This window comes from Schistocerca piceifrons, chromosome 8, assembly GCF_021461385.2.
Source record: "Schistocerca piceifrons isolate TAMUIC-IGC-003096 chromosome 8, iqSchPice1.1, whole genome shotgun sequence".
NCBI lineage: Eukaryota > Metazoa > Arthropoda > Insecta > Orthoptera > Acrididae > Schistocerca > Schistocerca piceifrons.
The window spans coordinates 54,766,292-54,776,880 of record NC_060145.1 but is presented as its reverse complement, the minus strand read 5'-3'; the positions used below and the strand labels follow the sequence as shown (position 1 = coordinate 54,776,880).

At 42.8% G+C, this 10,589-nt stretch overlaps 1 protein-coding gene across 1 annotated transcript in view; it reads left to right on the top strand.

The window, feature by feature from the left end:
* Positions 1-5,616: 5,616 nt before the first annotated feature.
* Positions 5,617-10,589, top strand: part of LOC124711749 (alpha-tocopherol transfer protein-like) — a 160,901-nt gene continuing 155,928 nt past the window's right edge. The window contains exon 1 of the mRNA XM_047241962.1: positions 5,617-5,668. The gene's annotated coding sequence lies outside the window, so the exon portion shown is untranslated. The remainder of the gene's footprint in view (positions 5,669-10,589) is intronic.

Below are 10,589 nucleotides of genomic sequence, written 5' to 3'. Positions count from 1 at the left end.
GTGAACAGTGTACAATGTGAAATCATAAAATTTGTATATTATACTGGCTGAAGCTCTCATACTTACCATATTTGCTAAAATTGCGGCAAGCTATAAAATATATTGGTACAGTAATTGCACCGAAATATGTTTATGAGTAAATGTCTTTTCCGTCACGGGTGTTACATTTTATTATCAAGCAGCTTATCGTTGCCATCTCGTCGCTGGATACCCTGTTACATCTACAGTTAAACTAGATGGAAGTAGCATAAAAAAGCTCCAAGAGGCTTGGTCATATAACGGAACCAGAGACTGAATTTTAATCAACATTGTAAGGTGGCAGAATAAATGGTCAGATTCTCTCCTTACATGAGAGTTTTATACATAGCAACGAGAAGGTGAATATGACACCTAACGTAATTCGGCGGTTATGAGAACATTTGCAAAAAGGGATAACAGTCAATCGACGGTAATTATATACAGTGCATGCCTTTGAGTGGAAGGTGGAACAGGCAACGCGAGTCGTTTTTAGTTTGAAAAGCCAGGCGGACAATGGCGTAGCGAAGGCGCGCTGCAGGGGTTACGATGGAAACCACTTGAAGGGGTGGAAGGAGGAAGGTCAGCGACCCTGAGCAGGTGATTCAGGTTGGAGGACCGTGTGTAGCGGGACATCTGCACAAGGGACAGAGAAAAAGCTTTAGAAAGCTGCGTTTCGGGATTCCAATCGGATATGAACAAAAAAAAAACTAGTGACGCATTTCGATCAAGTGTCCAGCGAGTGCAGCACACAGAAAGGTCATGTACAAGGGTTGTTTTTTAAATAAGGGCCGTTTTTATTTTTAAAAAAAAGATACAAATACTTTTGTAAAAAAACTTTTATTGTCTGATTCTACACACTTTTACCTATTTTCCTACATAGTTGCCTTGTTTATTTAAGCACTTGTCATACCGTACAACTAAGTTTTTAATTCTCTCTTCAAAGAATTCGGCCGCCTGCTCCGACAGCCAAGAGTTCACGGCCGCTTTCACTTCATCGTCGTCATTGAAGCGCTGCCCGCCAAGATGGTGTTTCAGGTATCGGAAAAGGTGAAAATCGCTAGGAGCAAGGTCGGGGCTGTATGGTGCATGGTCCAAAACTTCCCAGCCAAAAGAATCAATCAAATCCCGAGTCTTTTGAGAGGTGTGAGGCCTAGCGTTATCGTGCAGGAGCAAAACTCCTTTTGTCAGCATGCCGCGCCTTTTGTTTTGAATTGCTCTGCGGAACTTCTTTAGAGTTGCACAGTAGGCATCTGATGATTGTCGTTCCTCGTGGCATAAAGTCCACTGGCAAAACACCGCGCCGGTCTCAGAACACAGTTGCCATAATCTTGCGCTTTGACACCGTCTGTTTGGCTTTGACCTTGACGGGAGAGGTTGTGTGTCGCCATTCCATCGATTGTCGCTTGCTTTCGGGAGTGATATGGGATATCCATGTTTCATCTCCAGTGACAATTTGACTCAACATGTCATCCCCTTCTTCCTCGTAACGAATCAAAAAGTCCAATGAAGTGGCAAAAAAAAAAAAAAAGTGGTTCAAATGGCTCTGAGCACTATGGGACTTAACATCTTTGGTCATCAGTCCCCTAGAACTTAGAACTACTTAAACCTAACTAACCTAAGGACATCACACACATCCATGCCCGAGGCAGGATTCGAACCTGCGACCGTAGCGGTCGCGCGGCTCCGGACTGAGCGCCTAGAACCGCGAGACCACCGCGGCCGGCGAAGTGTCAAATCTCTTCTCTTTGTGGTCCTCTGTGAGGAGTCTGGGTACCCACCGAGAACACAGTTTCTTAACGTTTAGGTTTTCAGACACAATTTTGTACAAAACCGATCTTGAAAATCGTGGAAATTCCAAAGAAAGAGTGGAAATTGTGAATCTTCTGTCCTCACGAATCTTTGTTTCGACTGCAGCCACCAAATCATCCGTGATCACAGAGGGCCGGCCTGAGCGTTCTTCGTCATGGACGTTTTGACGGCCATTTTTAAACTCTCTAACCCATTGATGCACTTTACCTTCACTCATTGCATTCAAGCCATAAACTTCTGTTAACTGACGATGAAACGATGAATTTCTACAGCTGATAGGCTTCTCGCGGTCAAAAAACGTATCACTGACCATATCTCACACGCGGCGGGCGATTCATTAATCGTAAACATTATAAAGTAGCACAGCGATGCGAACTCGTCAGCTACAGAGCTGCAACTTGCATCAGTGTGAACGGGAAGGATGCCGGCAAGTGGCGCGGTGGCTTGTTGCGGCGTCCGCGAGAACTACGGGACTATACGCGCGAACGGCCCTTACTTAAAAAAACAACCCTCATACTTTAGACGTCTAGAACGGGCACAAAACGTCCGATTGTCGGAAACGCACTAGGTTGTTGTTGTTGTGGTCTTCAGTCCTGAGACTGGTTTGATGCAGCTCTCCATGCTACTCTATCCTGTGCAAGCTTCTTCATCTCCCAGTACCTACTGCAACCTACATCCTTCTGAATCTGCTTAGTGTATTCATCTCTTGGTCTCCCTCTACGATTTTTACCCTCCATGCTGCCCTCCAATGCTAAATTTGTGATCCCTTGATGCCTCAAAACATGTCCTACCAACCGATCCCTTCTTCTAGTCAAGTTGTGCCACAAACTTCCCTTCTCCCCAATGCTATTCAATACCTCCTCATTAGTTATGTGATCTACCCACCTTATCTTCAGCATTCTTCTGTAGCACCACATTTCGAAAGCTTCTATTCTCTTCTTGTCCAAACTGGTTATCGTCCATGTTTCACTTCCATACATGGCTACACTCCATACAAATACTTTCAGAAACGACTTCCTGACACTTAAATCTATACTCGATGTTAACAAATTTCTCTTCTTCAGAAACGATTTCCTTGCCATTGCCAGTCTACATTTTATATCCTCTCTACTTCGACCATCATCAGTTATTTTACTCCCTAAATAGCAAAACTCGCACTAGGAAGGAGAAAAATACTTAAGTTTCGACGCAGTTTGATAGAAGGGACATTGCGATTGGCAGAGAGAGTTTCCACAAAATAAGAGGAACGCTCCTATTGGTCGACAAAGGCCGTGACGTGAAGAACGAATGAACCCAAGCGGGGGAGGAAGTTCTGCCATGAGTAGCAAAAGAGAGAAATTTTCGAGAACTCTTCTCTGAACTGGCGTCAAGTGCAGAACGGAGTGCTTAATGCTCTGTACGACGCAGAGCAAAAAAATTGTGTGGACACTGCTTTCACAGCGGCTGCAATCCAGCTAGAGATTATCTGTAGCAACGCTTAGCTCCAACTGTGGAGAAACAAACCAGCCAAATTAGTTCATTGTTCTTGCGAGAACTGAGAAGACAGTGTAATATGCACGCTGCTCCAACCATGGGCATATATATCGCCACATCCTAAGAAGAGCTGAGTACATGTTTTCTTGCATAACGAGAAACATAGGGAAAGTTGCTGCTGGAAAGTTCAGCAAAGGCCTGATTAGTATTGTAGGAATTTCAGTGGGAGAGAGCGGCCTTGCAGTCGGCAGCACGTCACAGCTTACGGTAAATAGCGCGTGCAGAGGCGTAAACTTTGTTGGTACACCAGCTTGCATCCACTGTAAACTCGAGCGGCCTTGGGTAATCTTGCGCTCAAATTAGTCACATAACTAACCATCCACCTCGATCAAACTCAGATCGCGCGCTTTCCGCATTCTACACACGAACGGAACGCTCACTGATACTTGATGCACCGTGCATTTGTCTGACTAGCAGTCATTCCTCGACAAGAGTCGCTGCTATGGCTTGGACAGGTTCATATTTCTAGTAGATCGGTGGTCATAATGTTGTGGCTGCTCAATGTATATGTAATAAATTAAGGGGAAAAATTGTTACCTAAAATCTGGAAAAGTTCTTGACCGATTTACTTCAAGTTTTAGCACGATACTCTAATGAACAATGAGGTGTACATGGACTATAATATTTTAAAAAAAAATATACAATACATAAATATACAAGTTTATATGAAGAGGAAATGTTTTTACCAAAAATCTCGAAAATTCTTGACCGATTTATTTCAAATTTTTAGACATTACTCTTACAAACGTTTCATTGGACATACGCTATATATTTTTCATATATGTTACAAATAAATATCATTATATAGTATGTAAGCTTGTCGATTTGTGAATAGAATACTGCTACGGAATCGGAATAGCCGGCCGAAGTGGCCGTGCGGTTAAAGGCGCTCCAGTCTGGAACCGCAAGACCGCTACGGTCGCAGGTTCGAATCCTGCCTCGGGCATGGATGTTTGTGATGTCCTTAGGTTAGTTAGGTTTCACTAGTTCTAAGTTCTAGGGGACTAATGACCTCAGCAGTTGAGTCCCATAGTGCTCAGAGCCATTTTTTGGAATCGGAATTTGTAATAACAATAAAAAAGAGTCTAGATCAGAGGGGTAGGATAAGAGGACAAGGACAGAAGAAGCGGGTTAGGAAATGGACATAGGGGGGGGGGGGAGGAAGAAGATGTAGAGAGAGAGATGGGGGAGGAACAGGAGATGAATAGAGAGAGAGAGAGATCGGAAAAGCAAAGTGGTACATATAACCAATTATCATGTAAATATAGCAATTGCGAATCATTGCTAGGTTGCTAGTTACTAATATGTAAGCATGTAGTGCACTTCATGCTAATTTGACGTTTGTCACTTGACTCGTAGTTTTATTGGCCAACAGTAAACCAACTGCATTGGGAGCCATTACAAGGAAAAGCTTTATGTGTAACAGAGGACCTGTCTTACAAAATTCGAAGAAATTGTAAAGTTTTGCTCCTACAGTTGGAAGTGATACATGGACGATAGACGGTTTAGACAAGAAGAGCACAGAGGCTTTTGAAATATGGTGTTGTAGAAGAATGTTGAAGTTCAGATGGATAGAGCACGAAACTAGTGAGGAGATACTGAGTACAATTAGGGAGAAAAGAAATTGTGACAAAACTTGACTAAAAGATGGGATCGGCAAGCGATCAGCAGTTTAGTACTGGAGAAAAGTGTCCAGGGTGGGGTTAAAAATCGTAGAGGGAGACCAAGAAATGAATACAGTAAACAGATTCAGAGAGATAGTGGTTGCAGTAGTTATTCTGAGATGAAGGGACTCACACTGGATAGAGTAGCGTGGAGAGTCGCATCAAACCAGGGCAGTTGACTACCTTCACTTCAATGCCATTCGTGAGTAGAAAGGAAAGGAGAAAAATGATAGTAGAACAACATGCGTCCTTCCCCACACACAGTGCGGTGGTTTTCGATCTATATATTTAGATCTGAATGCTATCTTCTCTAGCCAAATGGTACTGTTTGCTCCACGAGACAAATGATATGAGAAAGTGGCTAATGCCACAGCGCTATGAATGCAGAAGGTAAGGGGAATTCCGTCACAGACGCGTCTGGCGGCATGAGGATGGAAATACAGCCGCGGAGTCCTGACTCAAGCGGGCGGTGACGTAGCGATGACGTAGCGATGACGCGGCGGGCTGTTGCGTCACAGGCGGCGATCGTCGCTTGTCGGGTGCGTAGCGCGCGGCTCGGTGAACCGGCTAACCTAATTCAGTGCAGCGTCAGAGCGGGCCGTGGCAGTACGTGTAATACATCGCGGAAATCTGCAATAGTCACGGTAAGTGCATTATGTCTTTGGTCGTCAGCGCAGCAGCTCGCAAAGAGAAAGAAGTGATTAACAAACGGCTTCAGCAAGGAGGAAAACTGCCGCCTTTCTGTATCTGACGAAGAATAGTTTACCATGAATCCGGCGTTAACGTCACTTTCGTGTTACTACTTCCCCGCGTGTGACACACTAGTTTAAATCTAGTAGCACTGTATGTGTAGGTGACAGGAGTATTGTTTAAAACGTTTCAGATGAGTTACTAGTGTCAGAGCATTCATTACTTGATAGTACGAGTATTTATATAGTTAAAATGCGAAGAGGTGCTATATTCATACGTATAATTTCTTTAAGATTGTAGAACTCTCGGTGAATTTCAGGCTGTTTGATTTTTAGAACGAATCGTGTAAAGTGAAGCCACGAAGTCACAAAATGGTGACAGTCCAAAAAAAGTGCATAGTTACAATGACGCTTACAGAAGTGATTCCTGATTCTGACTTAGGTCATATGGTGTACAATCACTGGGGAGGGGGGATGTTGTGATTGTAAGGGGATTTACTGTTGATATGGCGGCAGGGAGGGGGGATGTTGTGATTGTACGGGGATTTACTGTTGATATGGCGGAAATTAATATCGTTGTTTTGGTCTGTGGACAATGCGTTTATCATTTACGCAGATTCATTTATTATTTATGAAGGCATCCGTTGTTAACATGTAGCTGTTGAAATGTAAACAGTGCACCAGCTCAGTAAACAAACATCAGCTCAAGAAACTGTTTACGAGTGAAACACAAAATTTAACCTATTCTGTCGAATGGGCGTACAACTCTGCACAGTGTTCCTTTACAGTAATATTACGATAAATACATCCAAACGTTTTCTGATCGAGAGTATGAAATTTTGGCCGGCCGATGTGGACGAGCGGTTCTAGGCGCTACTGTCTGGAACCGCGCGACCGCTACGGTCGCAAGTTCGAATCCTGCCTCGGGCATGGATGTGTGTGATGTCCTTAGGCTAGTTAGGTTTGAGTAGTTCTAAGTTCTAGGGGACTGATGACCTCAGAAGTTAAGTCCCATAGTGCTCAGAGCCATTGACCTATATGAAAATTTGTTTATTGTGACGAAAGTTGTCTGTTTCGCTGAAATTAGTCCTGTTCTCGGAAGGAGCCCTTTGCACGAGCTGTATAAAACTTCGCTAATACCAGTGCGTTTGGGAGGTGAGGGGGGCGGGAGGAGCATGTCAGATTTTATATGCTATTTTTATTTCTTTACTTTGACACAGATTACAATACCATAACACAGATTACAATTCTTGAACAGTTTTATTACGATGGCCGAAATAAGAGGCAGGGCCTGTAAGAAATATTTATGGAGTCACCAATAAACACTGTCAGGTTTTTTCTTTTTTTGTTATTCCACGAAAACAGTAACAAAAAATGGTTAGCTTACAATGAAATGACATAAATAAGGCGACAGATAATTGCAATCATAAATTACAGCATTCAAGTAATGAGGAATGATTTGCAGTCTTTAGCAATAGCACACATTTAGCACCTCCACTGTCACCTTCGACTGGTGTTAGTTACAAAACCCTTGTTCTTCTAACACCCGAGAGACTAACGACAATGATTTACTCGTAGCCCGGATGTTTATTCTTGAATCGGGCCATTTTCCGCTGTTACTTCTCCAAAAGAAGAGCAGTGCGTTTCGTTACAGGTTCATTTAGCAAGCACGAAAGCGTCACGGAGATCCTCAGTATTGGTAGATGCTGCAAGAGCGGCGCCCTTGATGACGGTGTGGTTTACTGTTAAAGTTCCGAGAGCGTCCGTTCCTAAACATAAAGAAATAAATTGTTTCCTCCTACTTACACCTCGCAAAACGAAGGTGAAGGTAAAGCTAGAGAGATTAGACCCCACACGTAAGCTTATCAGCAACCCTTCTTCCCTCGAACTATTCACGACTGGAACAGCATGCACGAAGTACCCTTTGACACTCACCTTCCAGCTTTCGGAATGTGTGTTTAGATGTAGAAAATAGGCCACTTCAGCGTAGTTATGTTTCATGCAGTAGACGTAATGACAAAATCCGTCTATTGTCATTAATAAGAGCTTTCATTTCGCAAATGAAATTTTGTAAGTTCAGATGTCAATGTAAACAGCATGTAAAAATTACCTCATTGTGATATTACATATCGCAGAAATCGGCTAGATTCGCAGATGCGTGTTGACATAACATGAAGCTCCTTACATTTCAGCTGGAACCATGGTGATGAAGCTGTGCTTCTGAAGGTACGTTGGCGAAGTATGAACATAGTAGATGTGATTTATCAAGTTTTACGTTCTTTTCATTATCTCGGTTTGTCGAGAACGACCAGTACTGCTGCAAAAAAACTTTATGGAACTATTCTTCCTTTTGAGTAACATGTATAAGACAGGCGAAATGCCCTCTTACTTGAAGAATGTAATACTGGTGTAGAAAACTTAAAAGACGTAAGCAGGCCGCGCGGGATTAGCCGAGCGGTCTTGGGCGCTGCAGTCGTGGACTGTGCGGCTGGTCCCGGCGGAGGTTAAAGTCCTCCTTAGGGCATGGGTGTGTGTGTTTGTCCTTAGACTAATTTAGGTTAAGTAGTGTGTAAGCTTAGGGATTGATGACCTTAGGAGTTAAGTCCCATAAGATTCCACACACATTTTATTTTTATTATTTTTTTTTAAATAACGAAAGCACCTTTCGTATGACATGTCACTGCCAGTTAACTTATCTCGATGAATTTGGACCACACATAGGGAGAACTTATACAGCACAGCGCAGAAAGTGACCGAAAGAAATAGGCAATGAGACGAACATATATGAAAAGATAGTCATTAAACTATATCGCCGTGATTTATGATGGTTCCCTGGACATACCAAAAGATGGGATGTGGTTTTTAATAGGGTGTGTAAGATCACGAAGGACGACAATGCAGTCTCTGAGACGAGCTCCATTGCTGGCCACAAATTTAGGTTGACCGTGGATGCACCGCACTGAGAGATTTGGTCAGCATGCTAATTCAGCATGTCCCCAGGCCATAGCACTTTGACCACCAGAACGATCATGTTTGACAATGTTCCTGGGAGCATTACTTATGACGGTAAGTTCAGCTTTGTCGAAGATGATAGTTTTGGTGGTCCAGGCGTTAGTGTGGGGAGGCAGAAGTTGCATGGGCGTAGTGACATTCAGGTCTTCGAAGAAGGTACACACAACGGTCAACTTTGTGACACTGTACTTCATCGCCCGTGGGTGTTTTCAGGGGTGCATTCGACCTTGACTTCACTTATATGGATGACAAAGCGACTGCATCGAACAGGGCAGGTGGAGCAATTAAGGGAACGAGAAGATATTCGGCGAATGAAGTGACGTGCCCGTTATCCTGACTTAAATCCCACCGAGTACGAGACGGACGCGTTAAGTAGACGTATTGTAGCACTTCCATATGCATCAATGATCATCCAGCAGTGGTCAATCGCGTTGCAAGCTATTTCCCAGTCTAATACATCTTGCTCACCAGGTAGAATAGTTCCATAAAGCATCTTTGCAGCAGTACTGGCCGTTCTCGGCAATCCGGGATAATGAACGTAAAACTTAATAAATTCCATCTACTACGTTTATGCTTCGCCAACGTACCTTCAGAAGCACAGCTTAATTACCATGGTTTCATTCGAAATGTAAGGAGTTTCATGTTACGTCAACATGCATCTCAGAATCTAACCGATTTCTGTGATATGTAACATCACACCGAAGTAATTTTAAATGCTGCTTACACTGTCATCTGAACATACAAAATTTCATTTGCAAAGTGAAAGCTCTTATTAACGACAGCAGACGGATTTTGTCAGTACGTCTACTGCATGAAACACATAACTACGCTGAAGTGGCCCGTTTTCTACATCAAAATAATTATTCCGGAAGCCACGTTGCAGTGCATGAACGGCCGTGTGTGGTGATCACACAAATTATTAAGAACGATTTCTTAGTTATTATAATGTTCAGGGAACCATCATAAAATGCTGGAGACTACAGTTTATTGTTGTCTTTGAATAAAAGTGTCACTTCTCTTCATATCATTGCGTATTCGTTTGTCACCTTGTGTTCGATACTGTTGAAGTTGATACGTATGTTCAAAGTTTCAGAGATGTATGAAACAGTTGGCAGTAGAGCACCATGTGAAAGTTACTTTTATCCTTGAGCTCACAATGCGGTGTAATCCCAATTCCAAAGAAAGCAGGTGCTAACGGGTGTGAAAATTACCGAACTATCAATTTCATAAGATATATGTAAATAGTGACACGAATTATTTACAGAAGAATGGAAACTCTGGTAGATGCCAGTCTCGGGTAAGATAAGCTTGGATTCCTGGGAAACGTTGGAACGTAAGAGACGGTACGGACCCAACTACTTATCTTAGAAGGTATATTAAAGGAAGATCAACCTATGTTCATAAGATCTGTGGACTCAGAGCTTTTGACCGGAATACATTCTTTAATTCTGAATAAAAAGATGGCAGTTAAGAGAGTTGAAAGGTATGAAAAAAGCAGTGGTTGATAAGGGAGTGAGACAGGCTTGTAGTCTATCTCCAGTGTCGTTCAGTTTGTGTGTTGAGCAAGCGCTAACGTAAATTCAGGAAAAATTTGTTACTTCACGCTGAAATGACTGGATGGATTAGGATGAATTTTGGAACGGAGGTAGCTTATACCTCGAATTAACATACAGGATATCTTGTATACACGTATAAAAGGTGTAGGGATCAAAAAGAACTGCAGCCCACGACTTGCGAATACCGATACTTGTTTCATCCGGTATTTGAGAATGGTGCATTCACTGCCTTGCAACAAACTTAACAAATAATTCCAAACTTGTACGACCCTTTTTCCTCGCTAACAACCTCCACAAAATAACAGGAA